This window comes from Cervus elaphus, chromosome 2 (genome assembly GCF_910594005.1).
Source record: "Cervus elaphus chromosome 2, mCerEla1.1, whole genome shotgun sequence".
Classification (NCBI taxonomy): domain Eukaryota; kingdom Metazoa; phylum Chordata; class Mammalia; order Artiodactyla; family Cervidae; genus Cervus; species Cervus elaphus.
Genome location: NC_057816.1, coordinates 45,531,463 through 45,558,409, shown reverse-complemented (window position 1 = coordinate 45,558,409; position 26,947 = coordinate 45,531,463).

Sequence of the window (26,947 nt, the reverse complement as noted above, 5' to 3'; positions counted from 1 at the left end):
CCCATAAATAATGTATTTGATATCTGACTTGTTCATATCTTCACTATTAATTGAGAAGTTCAGACTTCTCAAATTTTCAGCATACTGGATGTTGGAAAATATTGCAGCTTGTTTAATTTATATTTCCTGAATAATGACAGAATTAAAATATTTTTGCATATTTACTGTTTATTCTGTCTTCTATAAATTAAAATATTTTTGTAGGTTTACTGTTTATTCTGACCTCTATAAATTGTCTTTTGTAGTTTTTGTCAATTTCTCACTGCATTGGTTATGTTTTTGCATTAAGATTTCTAAAATATTTTAAAATAAATTATTGATGCTTGTCCTTTATTATTTTCCTTTATCACTTGACTTTTAAAATTTTTAATGTTTTCTTCTGTTCACAGACATTTTAATGTACTCACATTTATTGATGTTTTTTTCTTTATATGGCCTGCAATTCATGAATTTTGCAACAAAAATTTTTCCGTCTTAAGTTCATAAAATGTTATATTTTACTTGGTAAAATTTTAAATGCGTGCGTATGTGTGCCAAGCTCCTTCAGTCATGTCTGACCCTGGGCCTCTATGGACTATAGCCTGCTGGGCTCCTCTGTCCCTGGGATTCTCAGACAATGATGCTGGAGTGGTTGCCATGCCCTCCTCCAGGGCATCTTCCCAAGCCAGGGATCAAACCTGTGCCTGCACATCTCCTGCACTGGCAGGCAGGTTCTTTACCACTAGTGCCACCTATCAGCATTTAAATATAAAAATAACTATGTTCAAACTCCTTTAAAATGCTTTATTTTAAATGTATTGTTATTTTTTCCACAAGGATAACTAACATTACTGAGTAATCTGAAATTTTCTACTGGCTTGTCATGCTGCTACAAACCTAAATCAAATTTATATATGTGTTGCTCTCTTTCCAGGCTCATTATTATAAAGGAAATCCTACTACATGGTTTTTCTTTCAAATTTTGTTTTATTTTCTTTCCACTTTCTTTTTTTTTTATTATTTATTTATTTATTTTTCATTTATTAGTTGGAGGCTAATTACTTTACAATATTGTAGTGGTTTTTGCCATACATTGACATGAATCAGACATGGATTTACATGTGTTCCCCATCCTGAACCCCCTCCCACCTCCCTCTCTACCCGCTCCCTCTGGGTCTTCCCAGTGCACCAGGCCCGAGCACTTGTCTCATGCATCCTTCTTTCCACTTTCTACATGAATTTATGATTGGGGCTGTACCAAAAAGTAGAAAAACCTATTTAAATATTAATTTTATGTGTATTAATTTTATAGGTTATAGTGGAGACATTTACATCTTTATGACTTCAGATGTTTTCATCTATGAACATGGCATATATCTCTATTTGTCCATGTCTTTTTATTTTATTGTTTATTTTATTTGTTCTTGAACAAAATATTCACATCTTTTGATAAGATGTTCCTATGCCTCTCATAGTGATGGTGCTTATTAAATATGAATCATTATTGTTATTGCATCAGTTATTTTTTACTAATAAGAATGCTATAATTGTTTGAAGATTGGACTTTACCAGAAAAAGAGGTGAATGCTCTAAGTTTTATCTTGACATTTTTGGTAGAAAATATTTTTATTCAAATAGAATTTTTTTAATTTTTATTTCCAATTATAATACATTTTATTTCTCTTAATTTGTCTTATGACTTGGTAGGACTTATAGTAACAATTTAAAATTTTATTAGGTTACTCAGAGTTTCCCATATAGATATTTATATCAACTGCAGATGGGGACTATTTTATTTCTTCCCTTCTCATCTGTATGCCTTTTATTTTATTTTCTTGCCTTATAATGCTGGCTAGTACTTCTATTACTATGCTGAATAGCAATGGAGAGAATGAGTATCTTTGAGCCTTGTTCCTGTTGTCAGGGAGTGAGTGTTCAGTCTTTTACAAATACGTCTGATGTTAACTTCAGTATTTTTTTAATATTTAATCTATTTGAAATATTTCCCTTATATTCCTAGTTTTCTAAGGATTTTTATGTTACAAATAGTGTTGAATTTTGTCAAATTTTTTCTCTGCCTCAGGGGTTTTGTTCACATAATTTTTCTCATTTATCCTATTAAGATGATGTGTTACATTGATAGATTTAAAAATATTAAATCAAGTTTACACCCCTGAAATAATCATAATTGGTCCAACAGAAAAGGTGCTTTACTGTATCTTCTAGCTTATTGCCTTTTGACCATCTTTGTAAAACTTTTTTGAAATCCCTCTTTTTCATTATAGAATGAATTCAATCAACTAGGGTATTGCTGTTAGGCTAAGAGGCTTATGTTTATATATTTTATATACATGTATCATTTTTCAACTATAATTTCATATCACCACTATGTCAATGTTCCTTTTGCTCATGTAGAGTTATCGCTCTCCACTTACAGACTTTACCATTCCTTATAGGTCCTGTTGAAGCTCTGCTTCTCTGAAGAACTTGTTCCAGTTTCCATAGTTGTGCAACCCTGATGTGTTTATGACTATGTAATTTAGCAATTATTGAAGTCTAGTGCTTCTTCACCTTATTATTTTATTTGTTGAAGTGCTGCCTTCCATCTGGTCTGTACTTGACAAATTAAACTAAAATCAGTGTGTGTAACTCAGGTATCAATATTGTTTAAAGCACTTCCAGTTGATACCAATATGTAGCCAAGTCTTTAAGACAACAAAAGTTGTCTCAAAGTTGTGATTCTCAGAATTTAGCACATGAAAGAATCATGAGAATGAGGGGAGGTTAATGAAACCGTTTCCAGGTTCAACCTCCAGCATTTCAGATTTAGTAGAAATCTAAATATGTGAAACCCAACAATTTGCATTAAATAACTGACTAATTGCTTGCTCCCTGGTTCACAAAACCCTATGGAAATAACACATGCATATACACTCAGTGACCAGTCACATCACTCCTATCAGACCTGGCAGTGACTGGTCACAGTGCGGTGGGCATCCAGTTCTCTCAGGGGCAGCAAAGCGGTGTGGTACTACCTTCTCAGCTCTGGGTGATAAATTCACATGACACTTCACAAAAATGGAGGACTGGAGGATGAAACCGGCCAACAAAGGTGAAAGTGCAACGAAGAAATAAGAGGCAGTGATGCTGAAACTGAAATCTAGTGTCAATGGAGTTACAGAAAAAATAGCTGACAGTGGGAATGTTCACACTGATACTATTATATATGCAGTGAGAGAAACTTACTAAAAGGGAACTTATCAACAGAAATAAGGGCTACAATAGTGATGACATGAACAGCAATATCCCAAAGAAGACACAATCGCAAAAAAGCTTCATGCTATAGGAAATCAAGGAGATCTTGCATAACATTTTAAATACAAAAAATGAAATAGTAGAAATTAAGGCAATTCACAAAGGCATAGAAGAGATGCTTATCTCAAATTATAAGTTATCTGATGAGAAGGCAAGAAGTATTTACTTCTGATATCTTTTACAAAGAAAGAAAACATTAATTCTCAATATTTTGGTATTTAAAGTATAGTGTACTAAAATACTTTTATTTTAAAATTTTCTATATATTTATTATCTATAGGCAGAGAGTTTTAAATGTTTTGACAAAATAAATCAGAGAACAATTATAATGTTTTCATGATCATTAAGACTGTTTTACAAGGTTTCCGTTTACTTGGTTATTTTTATGATCTCTCACTATTGTACAAAATGAGAATTGCTTAGCTTTCTTGCCTGGAGGGTCCCACAGACAGAGGAACCTGGTGGGCTATGGTCCATAGGGTCACAAAGAGTCAGACACAACTGAAGTGACTTAGCATGCACACAAATAACTGCTATCTAAGAAAATCTTTATCCTTTGTAAAAGGAGTTGACTGTATTCTTGGTAGTCATTAATCTGTATCAGTAAGAAGAGGAAAGAAGGGGTTTAGTTTCTTATCAGCACCATCTTATTTTCCTTTTATGAGTAATGTTTTGAATTCCTGACATAATTCCGTTAGCAAATAAGTAACCACAACTTTGTTATTTATTAGTGGAAACAATTTTTTTTAGACGGAATAGTTCAAGCCCAAAGAAGCTAGAAAACAATGCAATAAAAATCCATTTTCAATGCTAACATTGTGCCATATGTGTTTTATGTCATCACACTTTAAGAAATAAAACATTACAGACAGATCGTAGTTGAAGCTTTCATTTCTCCTATCTTCTTCCCCAGAGGTAAGTAGGATCCTGAATTTGGTGTGCATCAAGGTAGGAGAAATATTTATGATAATATGATGTTTTGAAAGAAGCATTAACTTCAGAATAAGGCAGGTTGTGCTTTATTAACTTTATTAATAAGGCAGGTTGCTTCCCCTAACCAGTCACTGGAGATGAGTCATTAAATTCTCTGAGCCTCAGTTTTCTCATGGATAGAAAAGGAATAATCCTACTTCTCTCACAAAGTTGAGTAAGGATGAGAAACGATTGAATCAAAGCTTTCCACACTTAAGACACAGTAGGTAGTACCTATCAGCTTTACTACTGTTACTATTTTATCTGCTATAGGCTCAGGAGAGCTCGGCGTGGAGAGACGTCTGCGATGTTTCCTGACGTAGGAGTGTTCTTTCTCTTGAGCTAATCTGCAGCTCTTCCCCTGGACCATGGAGCCATTCCTCACTTTTGTCTCATCTTTCGGTTTCTGCAGGCAGCTGTGGTTAAGTAACTCATTGCAGTCTCCCAAGCAGCGGTGCCTGAAGCTGACAGTAGCCCTACAGCAAATGATAATATGAAGTGAAGTTCTGGAGTGGGAATCCTGCATTAAAGAGAAAACGATTCTGTGTAATCATTGGAGGTAGGAACCCTTTTCATGTTGTATACATGTCAGGCAATTTGCCATGTGCAGCATCCTCCTCCCAGCCTTCAAAGGTTTGGGAGATTTTGCCAAGTGTGTTTGTGTAGCATCAAATAGTATTTGCTCCCTTCTTGTCACAACCTATAGAATGGCTTAAGCAAAACTGAAAAGGGCACCCCAAAGCGTGGCTGGCATTGGACAATTTATTTCTGCACCAACATAGCCAGAAGAGCATTTTAAAAAATTCCCCTCTCCGAAAGCAGGCCTCCTTGGTTTCCTCCTACAGATTTCATTGGCAGTCTGCTCCCATTCCAACTAATCAATAAGTAAAACCCAGTTAAGCCACATTTATTTCTAGAAGCAAATAGCAATCAGCGCATTACCATGGAAGCTCAGGCCCTGTCCATCAACAGAATCAGTAAACAATGAAGGTTGGGGCTTTGAGGCTCCATTCTAAAGGGGAACTGCTGCCTTAAAGGCAGAGAAATAAGCCTGGTAACTTAGATTTATATGTTACCCTACTCCATTATCTGGAGAATAAGATCAACCCCTCATTTCACTTAAGATGTACAAGCGTCACCTTCTTTGATGTACTGTCTTTTACCAACACTTTGTTGTTGTTTTTTTTTTTTCATCTTTTAATGATTTTATAGCAATTAGTAACTTTAAAGAAAAACATTTGATAATTACCTACTATTTTCAGGCACTGCTTTCTATTTTATCACATTTAATTCTCATATGCTGCAGAATAAAAAAAAAAGAATCCAGGTTTGCAGTGATAATAAACTAGGTGTTTATTATTCAATTCTCATAGTCTGTTTACTTTATTCTTTCAAATGAATTGCCGTCTCCTTAAAGGCACAGAACAGGTCTCACTCAACTTGTGGCCTTCCTAGAACCTCGTCTGGTAGATGCTCATGTGTGTGTGAGTGCTAAGTCGCTTCAGTCATGACTGACTCTTTGTGACCCTATGGGACTGTAGGGTCCGAGATCCCCTGTTCACGGGATTCTCCAGGTAAGAACAGTGGATTGGGTTGCCCTACTCAATAAATACAATAAACGTGTATTTACTGAGCCTATTTAGTAGGTGCTCAGTAAATACATATTGATTAAATGAATGTACTAATAAGTTAAGATTAGCTATTCCCAGAAGTGGGCTTCCCAGGCGGCTCTGGTGGTGAAGAACCCACCTCCAGATGCAGGAGACATAAAAGGCCTGAGTTTGATCCCTGGATTGGGAAGATACCCAGGACGAGGGCATGCAACCCACTCCAATATTCAGTCTTTAGCGTCGCAAAGAGTCAAATGTGACTGAAGTGACTTAGCATGCATGTATCCTCAGAGGTATTTATCCTATTTGTACACTCTTGCCCTCTAAAAGTAATACCATGTGATTTTCATTTTGATATGATGAAATCAAGAGACTTTGCTACAGAACAGCTGAGTGACCTTGGGCAAGCCATTGCACTTACTTGGGATCCACTTACTTCAGGAAAGGGAGAAAAGATACTTTCTGAATGCCCCTTCTGCTTCCAAACTTCAGGGTAATTTATCTGGGAAAGAGTTGAAATAAGTCTTTCTTTATTTTTCGTAAATGTTCTGAGTACCTTTTTTGTTATAGTGATACCATGAGGCATATCACTGCAGATGTAGAAATAGAGCAGTTTTAATACGTTTGAGGAAGGTGTGGTTACATCTTTCTGTGAAAGTTCAGAATCTCTGACCCCACACAGCCATCATCACCAAATGTGGTAATGGTCATGCAGTGCTTCGTTCTGCCGTGTTTTCATGAGAAGAGAGTATAGCTGAGAACCACAATTTAAATCAAGACCTTTCAATGCAGTTGTAATTTAATCAATCATATATACAACTATTTGCATATACCTCCAACCTCAGGTTTCTGGAACTCTTAATCCATTTATGGTGTGTGACTGTGTGAACATATATATATATATGTGTGTGTGTGTGTGTGTGTGTATATGGATGTGTATATGTGATATGAGTAAGCATTCAAGTTCTAACATCAGTGTTTATTTACTGTTTTTTGTAGTAGTAGATATTTTCAGACCGATTCAAATCTTTTAACTTACATTTTACAGACCCACAACGCTGCTGGGTAAAATCACAAACCTGCTGCTTCAGACCCTCCAGCTGTGTTTCCACAAGCCAGTATGTAGCATCAGCTCCACGGTAAGCCAATACTCCAGGCTACTGTGGAGAAAGGCTGCTTATTTCTCTGAGGTACCCTCAGGGGCTTCCCAACAGTGAGTTTTGTATATCTCATGGAGCCTATTTTTCAAGTGAGAGCATCAAATTTCTTTCTTTTTTTGAAAATTGGGTGAAAATCCACCTAGTCATTTTTTTTTTCACTTAAAGGAAAAGTACATTGATAAAATTTACCTATATAAGCATATTTCTATCTTTCAGTGCATTGCAGGAGAATGGCTATGATGTGATAGAATAGGATTTGCATTTTTAAAACACTTTGTCTTCAAAAAGGAGAGTATTTTGACAAGGGATGAGTCAAAATATTGGAGGGCCCAGGGAGGAGACGAAGGCAGTAAGTGGTTCACTGGAGAGTTGACTGTTTTGTGGGCAATGGTGTCACATTACTATGAAATGGGGGGAAAGGTACATTTGAGAAATGCACAAATGTAGAATTCACTGTACTTGGTGGCTAATAGGATGTGGAACATAAGCAAAGTTTCAACACATCAGGCTTGAGGTTTATGAGGGAAAACTGATTGATATAGATTTGATGAATTACTATAAAGCTTATTAGCCTTTTCACTCAACTTCTTCATTGTTATTTAATTTTTGTGAACTTAGGACAGAAAAAAAAAGATTTGTATAAAGTCTCATTTTCATATTTCTTCTATGGGGAGCAATATGTCAGTGTTATAGTTTACTTTTATTTATTATAAATAATATTTTTGTTGAATAGTGAATTTTCTAGCTAGTTAAAAATTAATGTTGACCTTTTTATGTTTATTTCCATTTGTCTGAAAAAATATGTGATGACTATATCTTTGATGTATTTTTAAAATCATTTATAAAGAGAATACTTGTTGCTCAACTGAAGCACTTATAAGAATATTTTCTGTTTCAACTGATATATTTTAGTTTGGTTACTTATTTCTACCTTTTCCTTTTATTTTTCTACTTACTTTCTGTGAAATGTATGTTTTGCTCAGTTATTTTTAAACGTATCAATTACTTTTAAGTTTTCTAAGGTAGTGTTTAATCTGTATTCTCTGATTATTGAAATAAAATAATGAGATGGACATTTTTATTTATTTTCAAAGACTAAGAATAGTTTTCTAAGGAGAGATAAGAAAGGCTTTTTAAATGAAAAATGCAAAGAAGTAGAGAAAAACAATTGAATGGGAAAGACTAGAAATTTCTCCAAGAAAATTGGAAATATCAAGGGAACATTTTATGCAAGGATGGGCATAAAAAAGGATATGAATGATAAGGACCAAACAGAAATAGAAGAGATTAACAAGTGGTAAAAATACATAGAAGAGCTGTACAAAAAAAGATCATGATAACCCAGGTAACTGATCACTCACGTAGAGCCAGACATCCTGAAGTGTGGAGTCAAGTAGGTCTTAGGAAGCAAGACTACAAGCAAAGCTAGTGGAAGAGATGGAATTCCAGCTGAGCTATTTTAATCCTAAAAGATGAGGCTGTTAAAGTGCTGCACTCAATATGTCAGCAAATTTGGAAAACTCAGCAATAGCCATAGGATTGGAAAAGGTCAGCTTTAATTGCAATCCCAAAGAAAGACAATGCCAAGTAATGTTCAAACTACCACACAATTGTACTCATTTCAGATAATAATAAAGTAATTCTAAAAATCCTTTAAACTAGGCTTCAGCAGTATGTGATTTGAGAACTTCCAGATATACAAGCTGGATTTTGTAAGGATGAGCAGCCAAATTGCCAGCATTTGTTGGATCATGGAGAAAGCAAGGAGATTCCATAACAGCATCTACTTCTGCTTCATTGGCTAAACTAAAAGCCTTTGAATGTGTGGATCACAGCAAATTATGGAAAATTCTTAAAGAAATGGAAATACTAAGCCACTTTACCTGCCTCCTGAGAAATCTGTTTGAGGGCCAAGAAGCAACAGTTAGAACTAGACATGGAACAATGGACTGGTTCAAAACTGGGAAAGGAGTAAGACAAGACTGAACATTGTCACCCTACTTATTTAACTTATATGAGGAGCACATCATGTGAAATACCAGGCTGGATGAATCTCAAGCTGGAATTAAGATTGCCAGGAGAAATGTCAACAACCTCAGATATGCAGATGATATGACTTTAATGGCAGAAAATGAAGAGGAATTAAGGAGCCCCTTGTTGAAGGTGAAAGAGGAGATTGAAAAAGCTGTCTTAAAACTCAACATTCAAAAAAACTAACATCATGGCATTCAGCCCCATCATTTCATGATAAATAGATGGAAACAGTGAGAGATTTTATTTTCTTGGGCTCCAGAATCACTGCAGATGGTAACTGCAGCCATGACATTAAAAGATGCTTGCTCTTAGGAGGAAAAGCTATGACAAACTTAGACAGTGTATTAAATAGCAGAGACATCCCTTTGCTGACAAAGGTCTCTATAATCAAAGCTATGAATTTTCTAGTAGTCGTATGGATGTGACAGCTGGACCATAAAGGAAGCTGAGCACCAAAGAATTGATACTTTCAAATTGTGGTTCTGGAGAAGGCTCTTGAGAGATCCTTGGATGACAAACCAGCCAATCCTAAAAGAAACCAACCCTGATTTGGAAGGACTGGTGCTGAAGCTGAAACTCCAATACTTTGGCCACCTGATGTGAGGAGTTGACTCATTGAAAAAGAAACTGATGCTGGGAAAATCAAAGGCAAAGTGAGAAGGGGGCAGCAGAGAATGAGATAGATAGGATCACCGACTGAATGGACATGAATGTACACAAACTCCAGAAGATGGTGGAGGACAGATGAGCCTGGCGGGCTACAGTCCATGAGGTCACAAAGAGTTGGACATGACTTAGCGAGTTTGCAACAATAACATACGTATGTAAATCTAGGCTGCTTAGCAGAAGCACCACTAATGCTTTTACAAGTTCTGAATCCCAGGCCTCATATCAAAAACACTAACCAAATTAGAAAATTTAGACTTGAACCCAATTATCCTCATTTAATAAGAACAACAAGAACAACTCAAGGAGTCCTGATTTTCAACTGTGTTCCTCTTCTTTCTACCCTCTTCTCTTTATTATTCTCTTTCTCTTATCCATCAGTTTAGTTCAGTTCAGTTAGCTCAGTTCAGTTCAGTCACTTAGTTGTGTCCGACTCTTTCTGACCCCATGGACTGCAGCACACCAGGCCTCCCTGTCGATCACCAATTACCAGAGCTTGCTCAGACTCATGTCCATCGAGTCAGTGATTCCATCCAACCATCTCATCCTCTGTCATCCCCTTCTCCTCCCACCTTCAATCTTTCCCAGCATTAGAGTCTTTTCTAATGAGTCAGTTCTTCACATCAGGTGGACAAAGTATTGGAGCTTTAGCTTCAGCATCAGTCCTTCCAATGAGTATTCAGGACTGATTTCCTTTAGGATTGACTGGTTTGATCTCCTTGCTGTCCAAGGGACTCTCAATTGTCTTCTCCAAAACCACAGTTCAAAAGTGTCAGTTCTTAGGCGCTCAGCTTTCTTTATGGTCCAACTCTCACATCTGTACATGACTACTGGAAAAACCACGACTTTGACTAGATGGACCTTTGTCAGAAAAATGATGTCTCTGCCTTTCAATATGCTGTCTAGGTTGGTCACAGCTTTTCTTCCAAGGAGCAAGCATCTTTTAATTTCAAGGCTGCAGTCACCATCTGCAGTGATTTTGGAGCCCAAGAAAATAAAGCCTGTCAGTTTCCACTGTTTCCCATTTATTTGCCATGAAGTGGTGGCCCAGATGCCATGATCTTATTTTTTTATATTTATTTATTTTAACTGGAGGCTAATTACTTTACTATATTGTGGTGGTTTCTGCCATACATTGACATGAATCAGCCATGGGTGTACATGTGTCCCCGTCCTGAACCGCCCTCCCACCTCCCTCCCCATTCCATCCCTCCGGGTCATCCCAGTGCACCAGCCCTGAGCACCCTGTCTCATGCATTGAACCTGGACTGGTGATCTATTTCACATGTGATTTCACACATGTTTCAATGCTATTCTCTGAGAACATCCCACCCTCGCCTCTCCCACAGAGTCCAAAAGTCTGTTCTTTACATCTGTGTCTCTTTCGCTATCTCACATATAGGGTCATCGTTACCATCTTTCTAAATTCCATATATACACGTTAATATACTGTATTGGTATTTTTCTTTCTGACTTACTTCACTCTGTATAATAGGCTCCAGTTTCATCCACCTCATTAGAACTGATTCAAATGCATTCTTTTTACTAGCTGAGTAATATTCCATTGTGTATATGTACCACAGCTTTATCTAATTTTTTGAATGTTGAGTTTTAAGCAAATTTTCACTCTCCTCTTTCACTTTCATTAAGAGGCTCTTTAGTTCTTCTTTGCTTTCTGTCATAAGGGTGGTGTAATCTATGTATCTGATGTTATTGATATTTCTCCTGGCAATCTTGATTCCAGCTTGACCTTCATCCAGCCCAGCATTTCGCATAATGTCCTCTGCATAGAAGTTAAATAAGCAGGGTGACAATATACAGCCTTGATGTACTCCTTTCCTGATTTGGAACCAGTCTGTTTTTCTATCACACCAATCCAATCCAATCCAAGCCTTTTGTTCCAGTTACCTATTGGAATAGTCTACATCAAAACTTTGTGTCACAGAGTATCATTTTTCTCTCTCAGGATACTATAGGTTAGGAATTTGGCAGGGTTCAATGGGGGAAAACTTTAATTACACATAACATGCAGAGGTGAAAGGGTAATTGTACTGGCAGGTGGGCTCTTCTGGAGGATCTAAGTAGTTTTACTCACATGCCAGGCCTCTTGGCAGTGATCATCTACTGGAGGACTGGACTCAACTAGAATTATCTAATGTAATATTTAATTGTGGCCTTTCTAGCATATTTTGTGTGTGCGTGTATCAAACAACTGTGGAATATTCTTTACTAGAGTAAATATGATATTTTATTATAATTTTTAAAAACAAGAGCATATTTGTTTTGCATATAGTATTCCCTTAAAATGAAATATTCTATTTTTCTAATACATTTATTTGTTTTTATTTTCTTTCTAACTATAAAATTCCTTAGAGTGTGTCATCACTACTGTTTTCACTCAATATCCTGTTTCCTTTCTCATTATTTTTTTTATTGTGCACATACAGTTAAAATATACATACATAGAATAACACAAATTTTAAGTACACTGCAAGTTGGATTTCAAAACATGAATCATCCAAAAGAAAATATGCAGTCATGAAAAAATGTGTAGACAAATGTTTATGGAAACTTTATTTGTAGTAGCCACAAACTGGAAACTATTTTTTTTGCCATTTATTTTTATTAGTTGGAGGCTAATTACTTTACAATATTGTAGTGGTTGTTGCCATACATTGACATGAATCAGCCATGGATTTACATGTGTTCCCCATCCCGATCCCCCCTCCCGCCTCAAGAGGTGAAAGTATAAACAAATTGTGATATATTCATGCAAGTGAATACTATTCATCTATAAAATCAATGAAGTATTGATGCATGTAATGACATGGATGAATATCAAAATAATGTGGAGTATAAGTAGCCAGACAAAAAAAGGAGCACACCAAAAATTATTTTTATATAAAACTCTAGAAAATTCAAGTTCTTTTCTTTAGTGACAGAGACTGTATCAGTAGAGCTGATATTGTGACTAGAAGGGAAGAATAGGAGGGAGTGTATGTTCTCTAACTTGACTGTGGCAACAGTTTAATTGGCTTACGTGTGTCAAAACTTATGCAATTTTACAATTTAAATATCTGCATTTATCATATGACAGTTCAGTAAAGTTCCTTCATTTTAAAATGTATAATATCTGTGTAATGTACATTCACATGAAGAAACAGCATATTACCTGGCCACAGAAGCCTCCCTCATGCCTCCTCCCTGACACTATCCCCCATGTCATCAAGGATAACTCTATCTGGGTTTTTAACTCCCCTGATTAGTTGTATCTATTTTTGAACTGTATATGAATAGCATTATTCAATAAGTGCACTTTTCTGGTTTATTTTGGTCAACATTATTGTTGAGAGAGTCATCTATGTGTTTCATTTACTATTTCTCTTGGAAGTATTTGTTTCAATTAATGGGAAAAATTTTCAAGGCACATGTACCACAATGTTTAATGCAGCACTCTTTACAATATCCAGGACATGGAAGCAACCTAAATGTCCATCATAAGAGGAATGAATAAAGATGTGGTATATATACACAGTGAAATATTTCTTTTTTTGCTGTTGTTATTTTTTTCCCATTTATTTTTATTAGTTGGAGGCTAATTACTTTACAATATTGTAGTGGTTTTTGCCATACATTGACATGAATCAGCCATGGATTTACATGTGTTCCCCATCCTGATCCCCCCTCCCGCCTCCCTCTCCATCCCATCCCTCTGGGTCTTCCCAGTGCACCAGCCCTGAGCACTTGTCTCATGCATCCAACCTGGGCTGGTGATCTGTTTCACCCTTGATAGCATTGTTTCAATGCTATTCTCTGAGAACATCCCACCCTCGCCTTCTCCCACAGAGTCTAAAAGTCTGTTCTGTACATCTGTGTTCAAAGCCATAAAAAGGAACAAAATTGGGTCATTTTTAGAGATGTGAATGGAATTAGAGACTGTCTACAGGATGAAGTAAATCAGAAAGAATAAAACAAATATTGTATATTAATGCATATATGTAGAATCTAGAAAAATAATATTGATGATCTTACTTGGAAAGAAGAAATAAAGACATCAAGGTAGAGAACAAACATATGGATGCCAAGGGGAGGGAGGGTGAGATGAGCTGGAAGATTGGAATTGATGTATACACACTGTTGATACTATGTATAAAATAGATGACTGGTGAGAAACTATTATATAGCACAGGGAACTCTACTCAGCCATCTGTGGTGACTTAAATGGGAAGGAAATCCAAAAAGAGGTGTCAGCATAGGTGTATCTGATTTACCTTGCTGTACAGTAGAAAACAATACAACATTGTAAAGTGACTATAGTCCAATAAAAATTGATTAAAAATAAACAATATTTCACGTCAACTATCCTGCTGGACACATGAGTTGTTTCAATGTCTTTTTTTATCTTGTGGCTGTGAACATTATCAGTTATGCCTTTTGTATGTTTTTCTACTATTCATCCAGAAGTGGCATTGAGAAGTGATAATTGTGTATCACACAGTATGTGTATGTTTCAATTTTTAAGAAAATGCTAAACTGTTTTCCAAAGTGTTTGTATCATTTCTATTCCAGCCAGTAGTATTTGATATTTTGAAGTCCTTTCTATTTCCATCTTATTTCTTCCAGTTTGCCTTTAACTTGAGATATTGTGATAAGTGTGTAGTATTCTCTCCCTACATTTTAAATTTTAATTTTCCTAAAGATTAAGAGGTTGAGGATATTTCAATGAGCATATGGGCCATTTGTATACCTCCTTTAGTAACGTGTCTGTTCAGATACTCTACCCATCTTTTACAGGTATATTTATTTCCTTATTAATAAGTTTCCATGTTTCTGTAAATATTCAGGATACAGGAATTTTATCAAATATGAAGTTTGCAATATTTGTTTCTTGGTCAGTAGCTTGTCTCTTTACTCTCTTAATAGTGTTTGCTGAGAAACAAAATTTCCCGATTTTGGCATTTGATTTGCAGTTTTTTCTTGTATGGATCATGCTTTTAGTGTCTTTTCTAATAAATCATTGCCTAACTTATGATCACAAAATTATTCACTTATATTTTACATCAGAAGATTTTTAGCATTAAGGTATCCATTTAGACTTTTAATTCACTTTCATTTTGAGTTAATTTTGTATACCATGTGAGGTATGAATTTAAGTTCCTTTCTGTCACATCAATATCCAATAATTCTGACACCATTTGTTTAAGACTATTCTCCAGTGAATTTTGTTACACCTTGGCAATTAAGTGTGTGCATATGTGCATTGTGTCTGCACTTCTGTTTAATTGACTTTTTTTTTTAATCTACACGCCAACACCACTCTGATTGGAATTTGGTAGCTCTTGAAAAGTCATGTAGTTGGGTTATGAAATCTCCCAGCATTACTTAACATTTATAAAATTGTTTTGGATATTATAGGTCCTTTTCACTTCCATATGAATTTTGAAATCATATTTCAGTGTCTACAAAAAAATTCTGTTAAGATGTTGACTGGGGAACCACTGCTTTTATATATCAATTTGGGAAGAATTAACATCTTAATATCTTAACAATATTTACTATACACTTATTTAGTTAATAATTAGACATATTAATATTTAGTTAATAAATATTTAGTTAATAAATAGACATATAACAATATACAGTCTGGATGTATTATTTTCCCAATATTGATCCAGTCTGTTGTTCTATGTTGTTGCTTCTTGACCTGCATACACGTTTTGCAGGAGGCAGATAAGTCCAGTGGCTCAGTCGTGTCCAACTCTTTGCAATCCCATGGACTGCAGCATGCCAGGCTTCCCTGTGCATCACCAACCCCTGGAGCTTACTCAAATGCAAGTCCATCGAGTCGGTGATGCCATCCAACCATCTCATCCTCTGTCGTCCCCTTCTCATGCTGCCTTCAATCTTTCCCAGCATCAGGGTCTTTTCAGATAAGTCAGTTCACGTCAGGTGGCCAAAGTATTAGAGTTTCAGCATCAGTCTTTCCAATGAATATTCAGGACTGATCTCCTTTAGGATGGACTGGCTGGATCTCCTTGCAGTCCAAGGGACTCTCAAGAGTCTTCTCCAACACCACAGTTCAAAAGCATCAATTATTCTGCTCTCAGCTTTCTTTACAGTCCAACTCTCACATCCGTACATGACTACTGGAAAAACCATAGACTTGACTAGGTGGACCTTTGTTGGCAAAGTACTGTCTCTGCTTTTTAATATGCTCTCTATATTGGTCACAACTTTTCTTCCAAGGAGCAAGCACATTTTAATTTCATGGCTGCAATCACCATCTGCAGTGATTTTGGAGCCCCACCCCAAAAAAAGTCTGTTACTTTGTCCATTGTTTCCCCATCTATTTGCCATGAAGTGATGGCACCAGATGCCATGATCGTAGCTTTCTGAATGTTGGGTTTTCAGCCAACTTTTTCATTCTCCTGTTTCACTTTCACCAAGAGGCTCTTGAGTTCTTCACTTTCTGCCATAAGGGTGGTGTCATCTGCATATCTGAGGTTACTGATATTTCTCTCGGCAATCTTAATTCCAGCTTGTGCTTCATCCAGCCCAGCCTTTAGCATGATGTACTCTGCATATAAGTTAAATAAGCAGGATAACAATATACAGCCTTGATGTATTCCTTTTCTAATTTGGAACCAGTATGTTGTTCCATGACCAGTTCTAACTGTTGCTTTTTGACCTGCATATAAATTTCTTAGGAGGCAGATCAGGTGGTCTGGTATTCCTAACTTTTTAAGAATTTTTTTACAGTTTGTTGCCATCCACACAGTCAAAGGCTTTGGCATAGTCAATAAAGCAGAAGTATATGTTTTTTCTCAAACTCTCTTGCCTTTTGGATGATCCAGCAGTTGGCAATTTGGTCTCTGGTTCCTCTGCCTTTTCTAAATCTAGTTTGGATATCTGGAAGTTCACAGTTCACATACTGTTGAAACCTGACTTGGTGAATTTTGAGCATTACTTTGCTAGCATTTGAGATGAGTGCAATTGAGAGGGTAACAGGCAGGAAGGCCAGGGGTCTCCAAACAGAGGAAAGAGGCTGCAAGTGCCAGACATTTTTATCTCTCTTAAGCGGCAGGAGGAAACAAACCAGCTATATTTTTTCTTCTCTATACAAATTTAAAAGGAGGTTTCTCTTAAAATGCTGTGTTGCCATGACACCTGGTTTCACCTGAAGCTAACTACTCTCAAACCTTGAGTTAACCAATACGTTTCTTTTTCTTATGGAAATATTGTCTTAAGCTATGACTCTATCTTCAAGTTGGTTCCACCAAATGGCCCAACCTACTTACTTAGATTGTGAGTGACTATATAACAATAATGTATCCTGCCTGAGGACAATCTTTGGATTAAACCTTCTGGCCAACTCTGTTATCTTAAAATGTAAATTATGTGAGTAGGTCTGGTGAGGTCTTTATAACCTCCAGACATTCTTTGGATTCATTGGAGAGAATATAACTCCATTGCTAATACGAGCAAAGGGGGTACTCTTTTGTCCCCTTCTGATGCCTATGTCAGAAGCTTTCTCTATCTCCTTTATATTTTAATAAAACTTTATTCACAAAAGCTCTGAGCGATCCAGCCTCGTCTCTGGCCCCGAATTGAATTCGTCTCCTCCGGAGGCCAAGAATCCCACATCTTATTGTTCAGCAACAACCTTTCACAATTATGTGGTAGTTTGAACATTCTTTAGCATTGCCTTTCTTTGGGATTGGAATGAAAACTGATCTTTATCAGTCCTGTGGCCACTGCTGAGTTTTCCAGATTTGCTGGCATATTGAGTTCAGCACTTTCACAGCATCATCTTTTAGGCTTTGAAATAGCTCAACTGCAATTCCATCACCTCCACTAGCTTTGTTCATAGTGACACTTCCTAAGGCCCACTTGACTTCTCATTTCAGGATGTCTGGCTCTAGGTGAGTGATCACACCATTGTGATCATCTGGGTCATGAAGATGTGTTTTGTATAGTTCTTCTGTGTATTCTTGCCACCTCTTCTTAATCTCTTCTGCTTCTCTTAGGTCCATACCATTTCCATCTTTTATTGTGCCCATCTTTGCATGAAATGTTCCCTTGGTATCACTGAATTTCCTGAAGATATCTCTAGTCTTTCCCATTCTATTCTTTTCCTCTATTTCTTTGCACTGATAACTGAGGAAGACTTTCTTATTTCTCTATGCTATTCTCTGGAACTCTGCATTCAAATGAGAATATCTTTCCTTTTCTCCTTTGCCCTTCATGTCTTTTCTTTTCTCAGCTATTTATAAGCCCTCCTCAGATAACCATTTTGCCTTTTTGCATTTCTTTTTCTTGGAGATGGTCTTGATCACTGCCTCCTGTACAGTGTCTCGAACCTCCATCCATAGTTCTTCAGGCACTCTTCAGATAGACATATCAGATCTAATCCCTTGAATCCATTTGCCACTTTCACTGTATAACCATAAGGGATTTGATTATGGTCATACCTGAATGGTCTAGTGGTTTTCCCTGTTTTATTCAATTTAAGTCTTAATTTGGCAATAAGGAGTTCATGATCTGAGCCACAGTCAGCTCCCAGCCTTGTTTTTGTTAACTGTATAGAGCTTCTCTATCTTTGGCTGCAAAGAATGTAATCAATCTGATTTCAGTATTGACCATCTGGTGATGTCCATGTGTAGAGTCTTCTCTTGTGTTGTTGGAAGAGGGTGTTTGCTATGACCAGTGCGTTCTCTTGACAAAACTCTGTTAGCCTTTGCCCTGCTTTGTTTTGTACTCCAAGGCCAAATTTGCCTGTTACTCTAGGTGTCTCTTGACTTCCTACTTTTGCATTGCAGTCCCATATAATGAATAGGACATCTTTTGTAGGGTGTTAGTTCTAGAAATTCTTGTAGATCTTCGTAGAAGATACACCATCAGCTTCTTCAGCATTACTGGTTGGGGCATAGACTTGGATTATTGTGAGACTGAATGTTTGCCTTGGAAATGAACAGAGGTCATTCTGTCATTTTTGAAGGTCTTGTACGTCTTCATAGAACCTTCAGCATCAGCTTCTACAGCATTACTGGTTGTGGCATAGACTTGGATTACCTGTGATATTGAATGGTTTGCATTGGGAACAAACAGAGATCATTCTGTCACTTGTAAATTGCATCCAAGTACTGCATTTCAGACTTTTTTTTTTTACTATGATGGCTACTCCACTTCTTCTAAGGGATTCTTACCCACAGTAGTAGATATAATGGTCATCTGAGTTAAATTCACCCATTCCAGTCCATTTTAGTTTGCTGATTCCTAAAATGTCAAAGTTTACTGTTGCCATCTCCTGTCTGACCACTTCCAATTTGCCTTGGTTCATGGACCTAACATTCCAGGTTCGTATGCAATACTGCTCTTTGAGGCATCGGACTTTACTCCCATCACCAGTCACATCCACAGTTGGGTGTTGTTTTTGCTTTGGCTCCATCTCTTCATTCTTTCTGGGGTTATTTCTCCACTGATCTCCAGTGGGTACCTACTGACCTGGGGAGATCATCTTTCAGTGTCCTATCTTTTTGCCTTTTCATACTGTTCATGGGGTCCTCAAGACAAGAATACTGAAGTGGTTTGCCATCCCTCCTCCAGTGGACCATGTTTTGTCAGAACTCTGTGAGTTATTACTCCAAGATATCGGAGTAGGAAGATGTATGTGTGCTCATCTTCTTCTGCAAGAACTCCAAAATCACAACTCACTGCTGAACAACCATTGACAGGAGAATGTTGCATCCCACCAAAAAAAGATACCCCATGTCAAAGGGCAGAGGAGAAGCCCCAGCAGGATGGCAGGAGGGGTGAAATTGCATTTAGAATCAAACCCCATACCTGCCAAAGATGCTTGGAGGAATCAAACAAATCTTATGTGCCCCAGGACCCAGAGACCCCACAGAGACTGAGCCAGAACTACATTTGAGTGTCTCCTGTGGAGGTGTGAGTCAGCAGTGGCCTGCTGCAGGATCAGGGGCTCTGGGTGCAGTAGACCTGGGTATGGCATAAGCCCTCTTGGAGGAGGTAGCCATTAATCCCCCCACAGAGCTGCCAGAACTTACACAGAACTGGAGAAACAGATTCTTGGAGGGCCCACAGAATACCTTGTGTGCACAAGGACCTGTAAGAAAGGAGCAGTGACCCCACAAGAGACTGACCCAGACTTGCCTGTGAGTGACCAGTTGTCTTTGGTGGAGACATGGGTTGGTGGTGGCCTGCTGCCTGATTGGGGGTACTGACTGCAGCAATGCATGCATGGGGCCTTTTGAAGGAGGTTCCCATTATCTTCACTACCCCCACCATAGTTTGGTCTCAGGTCAAACAACAGGGAGGGAACACAGCCCTGGCCATCAACAGAAAATGGATTGAAGATTTACTAAGCATGCCGAAAAATTGATGCTTTTGAACTGTGGTGTTGGAGAAGACTCTTGAGAGTCCCTTGGACTGCAAGGAGATCCAACCAGTCCATCCTAAAGGAGATCAGTCCTGGGTGTTCATTGGTAGGACTGATGCTGAAGCTGAAACTCCAGTACTTTGGCCACCTGATGTGAAGAGTTGACTCATTGGAAAGACCCTGATGCTGGGAGGTATTGGGGGCAGGAGGAGAAAGGGACAACAGAGGATGAGATGGTTGGATGGCATCACCGACTTGATGGGCATGAGTTTGAGTAAACTCCGGGAGTTGTGATGGACAGGGAGGCCTGGTGTGCTGTGATTCATGGGGTTGCAAAGAGTCGGACACGAGTGAGCAACTGAACTGAATTGAACTGAAGCATGACCGTGACCAACAGAATAAGACCCAGTTTCCTCCTCAGTCAGTCTCTTCCATCAGGAAGCTTCAATAAGTCTCATATCCTTCTCCATCAGAGGGCAGACAAGATGAAAACCACAATCACAGAAAACTAAACAATCTGATCATTTGGACCACAGCCTCTTCTAACACAATGAAACTCTGATCCATGCCATGTAGGGCCACCTAAGATGGAGGCAGGTAAAGTGTTTTGGTGTTCCCTTCTCTTTAAGAACTTTACATGATTTGTTGTGATCCACACAGTCAAAGCTTTGGCATAGTCAATGAAGCAGAAATAGATATTTTTCTGGAATTCTCTTGCTTTTTCTATGGTACAAGGCATGTGGCAATTTGATCTCTGGTTCCTCTGTCTTTTCTAAAGCCAACTTGAACATCTGGAAATTCTCATTTCATGCAGTGTTGAAACCTAGCTTGGAGAATTTTGGGCATTACTTTGCTCGCATGTGCAATGAGTGTAATTGTGCAGTAGTTTGAACATTCTTTGGCTCTGCCTTCCTTTGGAATTGGAATGAAAACTGACCTTTCCCAGTCCTGTGGCCACTGCTGACTTTTCCAAATTTGCTGGCATATTGAGTGGAGCACTCTAACAACATCATCTTTTAGGATTTGAAACAGCTCAGTGGGAATTCCATCCCCTCCACTAGCTTTGTTCATAGTAATGCTTCCTAAGACCCACCTGTCTTCACACTCCAAGATGTCTAACTCTAGGTGAGTGATCACGCCATCATGGTTATCATTAAGATTTTTTTTTTTTTTTTTTTTTACTTTTCCAGTATGGTTTTTTTTTTTTTTAAATTTTTTAAATTGAAGGATAGTTGCTGTAGAGAATTTTGTGGTTTTCTGCCACACATCAATGAGAATCAGCCATAGGTTCACCCATGTCCCCTCCCCATCCCACCATTCAGCTTGTCATAGAGCCCCTCTTCGAGTCCCCTGAGTCACACAGTAAATTCACTTTGGCTATCTATTTTACATATGGTATTGCAAATTACCGTTATTTTCTCCATACATCTCCCTTTTCCCTCCTCTCCTCCCACTGTGTCCATAGGTCTCTTCTCTATGTCTGTTTCTCCATTGCTGTCCCCAAAATAAATTCATCAGTGCCATCTCTTCAGATACCTTATATATGTGTCAGTGTATGATATTATATTTCTCTTTCTGAGTTACTTCACTCTGTATAAAAGGCTCTAGTTTTGTCCACCTCATTAGCACAGATTCAAATGTGTTCCTTTTTATGGCTGAGTACTATATTCCATTGCATATATGTACCACAGCTTCTCTATCCATTCATCTGCTGATGGACATCTAGGTTGCTTCCATGTTCTAGCTATTGTAAATACTGCTGCAATGAAAAAATGTGATACATGTGTCTTTTTCAATTTTATTTTCCTTAGGGTATATGCTTAGGAGTGGGATTTTTGGGTCATATGGTGGTTTTATGCCTACTTTTTAAAGGAATCTCCATACCTTCTTCCACAGTGGCTGTGTCCATTTACATTTCTACCAGCAATGCAAGAGGGTTCCCTTTCTCCACACCCTCTCCAGCATTTATTGCTTGTAGACTTTGATGATGGCCATTCCAACTGGTATGAGGTGGTATCTCATTGTAGTTTTGATTTACATTTCTCTAATAATGTGTGATGTTGAGCATCTTTTCATGTGCTTGTTAGCCATCTGTATGTCTTCTTTGGAGAAATGTCTCTTCATGTCCCACTTTCTGATTGGGTTGTTTGCTTTTCTGCTATTGAGTTGTATGAGCTGCTTGTATATTTTGGAAATTAATCTTTGTCAATTGTTTCCTTTTCTATAATTTTCTCCCATTCTGAGGGTTTTCTTTTCACCTTGTTTGTAGTTTCCTTTGCTTTGCAAAAGCTTTTAACTTTAATTAGATTTATTTTTTGTTTTTATTTCCATTACTCTAGGAGGTGGGTCATAGAAGATTTTGCTTTGATTTATGTCATCAAGTGTTCTGCTCTAAGAGTTTAATAGTTTCTGGTCTTACATTTAGGTCTTTAATCCATTTTGAGTTTATCTTTGTGTATGGCGTTAGGTAGCGATTTAATTTCACTCTTTTGCATGTAGTTGTCCAGTGTTCCCAGCATCATTTATTGAAGAGGCTGACTTTTCCCCATTGTATATTCTTGCCTCCTTTGTCAAAAATAAAGTACCCATAGGTGTGTGGGTTTATCTCTGGGTTCTCTATTTTGTTCCATTGGCCTATATTTTTTTTTTTTTGTGCCAGTACCATAGTGTCTTGATGACTGTAGCTTTGTAGTATAGTTTGAAGTCAGGAAGGTTGATTCCTCCAGCTGCATTCTTATCTCTCAAACTGCTTTAGCTATTTGGGGTCTTCTGTGTTTCCATATGAATTGTGGAATTTTTTGTTCTAGTTCTGTGAAAAATGCCACTGGTAATTTATTAGGGATCACATTGAATCTGTAGATTGCATCTGGTAGAATAGTTATTTTCACAATACTGTTTCTTCCCACCAAGGAACATGGAATACCTCTCCATCTATTCATGTCACCTTTGATTTCTTTCATCAGTATCTTATAGTTATCCATATACAGGATTTTGTCTCCTTAGGTAGTTTTCTTCCTAGATATTTAATTCTTTTTGTTGCAATGGGGAATGGGATTAATTCCTTAATTTCTTTTTCTGAGTTTTCATTGTTAGTATACAGGAGTGCCAGTGATTTCTGTGTATTGACCTTGTATCCTGTGACTTTGCTGAATTCACTGATTAGCTCTAGTAATTTTCTGGTAGTTTCTTTTGGGTTTTCTATCTATAGCATCATGTCATCTGCAGTGAGAGTTTTACATCCTCGTTTCTGATCTGGATTCCTTCTATTTCTTTTCCTTCTCTGATTGCTGTAGCTAGAACTTCCAAAACTATATTGAATAATAGTGGTGAGAGTGGACACTCTTGTCTTGCTCCTGATCTTAGAGGGAATGCTTTTAGTTTTTCACCATTAAGAATAATCTTTGCTGTAGGCTTTTCATATACGGCCTTTACTATGTTGAGGTAGGTTACCTCTATGCCCATTTTTTGAAGCAATTTTATCATAAATGGATGCTGAATTTCGTCAAAGGCTTTTTCTGCATCTATTGAGATGATCATATGGTTTTTATCTTTCAGTTTGTTGATATGGTGTATGATGTTGATTTATTTGCATATATTGAAGAATCCTCACATCCCTGGAATAAACCTGGCTTGATCTTGGTGAATGACCTTTCGAATGTGTTGTTGGATTCTGTTTGTTAGAATTTTATTGAGGATTTTTGCATCTATGCTCATCAGTGATATTGGCCTGTGATTTTCTTTTTTCGTGTTGTCTTTGCCTGGTTTTGTTATGAAGGTGATTGAGGCCTTATAGAATGAGTTTGGAAGTGTTCTTTCCTTTGCAATTTTTTAGAAGAGTTTCAGAAAAATATGCATTAGCTCTTCTCTAAATGTTTGATAGAATTCCCCTGTGAAGCCATCTGGCCCTGGTCTTTTGTTTTTTGACAGATTTTTTTCACTGTTTTGATTTCAGTGTTTGTAATTGCATTGTTCATAATTTCTATTTCTTCCTGGTTCAGTCTTGGGAGGCTGATCTTTTCTAAGTATCTGTCAATTTCCTCTAGGTTGTCCATTTTATTAGCATATAGTTGTTCATAATATTCTCTTATGATCCTTTGTTTTTCTGTGTTGTCTGTTGTAACCTCTCCTTTCTCACTTCACTTTGTTGATTTGATTTTTCTCCATTTTTTTCTTGATGAGTCTAGTGGTTTATCAATTTTGTTTATCACAGTTTTTAGTTTTATTAAGCTTTGCTATTGTTTCCTTCATTTCTTTTTCAGTTATTTCTGCTCTGATTTTTATGATCTCCTTCCTTCTGCTGACTCTGGGAGGTTTTTTGTTCTTTTTAATAGATGCTTCAGATGTAGAGTTAGACTGTCTATTCGATGCTTTTCTTGTTTCTTGAGGTATGACTGTATTGCTATAAACTTCCCTCTTTGAACTGCTTTTGCTGAATCCCATAGGTTTTGTGTTATCATTGTCATTTGTTTCTAGGAATCTCTTGATTTCCTTTCTTATTTCTTCAGTTACCTCTTTGTTATTTAGTTACTGTATTGTTTAATCTCCATGAGTTTGTGCTTTTTGCTATTTTTTTCCCCTGTGGTTGATATCCAGTCTCATAGAGTTGTGATCAGAGAAGATACTTGATACAATTTCAGTTTTTTAAAATTTACTGAGGCTTGATTTGTGGACCAAGATATGGTTTATCCTGAGGAATATTCTGTGTGCACTGGAGAAGAACGTGCATTCTTCTGCATTTGGATGGAAAGTCCTGAAGATATCAATTAGGTCCATTTGGTTTCATTTAAGATTTTTGTTTTCTTATTGACTCCCTGTTTTGATGATCTGTCCATTGGTGAAAGTGGGTTGTTAAAGTCTCCTGCTGTTTTTGTGTTGCTACTGATTTCTCCTCTTATGCCTTTAGTGTTTGCCTTATACATTGAGGTTCTCCTATGTTGGGTGCACAGACATTTACAGTTGTTACGTCTTCTTCTTGGATTGATCCCTTGATCATTATGTAGTGTCCTTCTTTGTCTCCTATAATATTATTTATTTTAAAGTCTATTTTGTTTGAAATAAGGATTGTCACTCCAGCTTTCTTTTGGTTTCCCTTCTCATGGAATATCTTTTCCATCCTTTTACTTTCAGTCTGTTTGTGTCTCTAGGTCTGAAGTGGGTCTCCTCTAGGCAGCATATATATATATGAGTCTTGTTTATGTATCCATTCAGCAGTCTGTATCTTTTGGTTGGTGCATTTAATCCATTTACATTTAAGGTAATTATTGATACATATGTCCCTTTTGGCATTTTCTTGATTGTATTGGGTTTGGTTTTGTATGTCTTTCCTTTCTCTTGCATTTACTGGATATGTACGTCCCTTTAGTATTTGTTGCAAGGCTGGTATGGTGGTGATGAATTCTCTTAACTTCTGCTTGCCCGTAAAGCTTTGAATTTCTCCATCAATTTTGAGTGAGATCTTTGCCAAGTATAGTAATCTTGGTTGCAGGTTTTCCTCTTTTAGAACTTTAAATATATCCTGCCATTCCCTTCCGGCCTGTAGAGCTTCTGATGAAAGATTCACCATTAATTGTATGGTTTTTTCCCCTTGTATGTTACTTGTTGCTTTTCCCTTGCTGCATTTAATATTCTTTCTTTGTGCTTAATCTCTGTTTGCTTGATTAATTTGTGTCTTGATGTGTTTCTTCTGGGGTTTAGCCTGTAAGGGACTCTGCTCTTCTTGGAACTTGACTGACTATTTCCTTTCCTATGTTGGTGAAGTTTTCAACTATAATTTCTTCAAAACATTTCTCAGTGCCTTTCCTTTTTTCTTCTTCCTCTGGGACCCCTATAACTCGAATTTTGGTGCATTTAATATTGTCCCCAAAGTCTTTGAGGTGGTTCTCAATTATTTTCATTCCTTTCCCTGTGTTCTGCTCTTCAGCAGTTATTTCCACCAGTCTATCTGTTTGCTTATTCTTTATTTCATCTATGTCATTGGTGATTGTATTAACTGTGTTGAATGCTTGTTGCATTTTCTCCATTCTATTTTCATGTCTTTGGAGCACTGTTACTATCAGTATTCTGAATTCTCTTTCAGCGAGACTACTTATTTCCTCGATGTTTATTTGGTCTGATGAGTTTCTACCTTACTCTTCATTTGTGCTGTATTTCTCTGTCTTTTCATGTTTTTTTTTTTTTTTTTTTTTATCTTGCTCCACTTGAGATCTCCTTTTCCAAAGCTTTAGGGTTATATTACTTCTTCCTTTGATTTTTTTCCCTTGGAGGGAAATGTTGGTTGGGTGGTTTGTGTTGATTTCTTGTTAGGGGTGACTTGTGCCTGTGTTCTAGTGGGAGGAGATCAAGCAGGTAGCTACAGAAATACTGGGACATATGCACACACACTTCCACACATACAGTTATAATCCAAGTGTTCTAAAGAAAAGAGTACAGGAGCTTGACTTGGGGAGCAAGGGAAACCAGAGGTGATATCAGCCAGTTGAAAGCAAAGTTAGCTAATGCTCAACCTGGAGATCTGAGCCTGAGCAGAGGGCCAGCTGGGGGATATAGTCGAGAGAGCTCAGCAACGTAACTTACCTGGTGAAAGATGAGAGAGTGAAGGAAAAAGGGAGAAAATAAAAGAGAACAAAGGGGAGAAGGGAGGGGAAAGAGAAAAGGAGGGGTGGAGAAGAGGATTAAAACAGAGAGAGAAAAGAAAAATAGAAAAGCAGACATGAATACACATGTAGAAAAGATTTATATATATATTCAGGAATAGCTAAAGCTGGCAAAGAACTATAGGAAGAGCAGTTGAATATATCAAAAATAAAATTAAA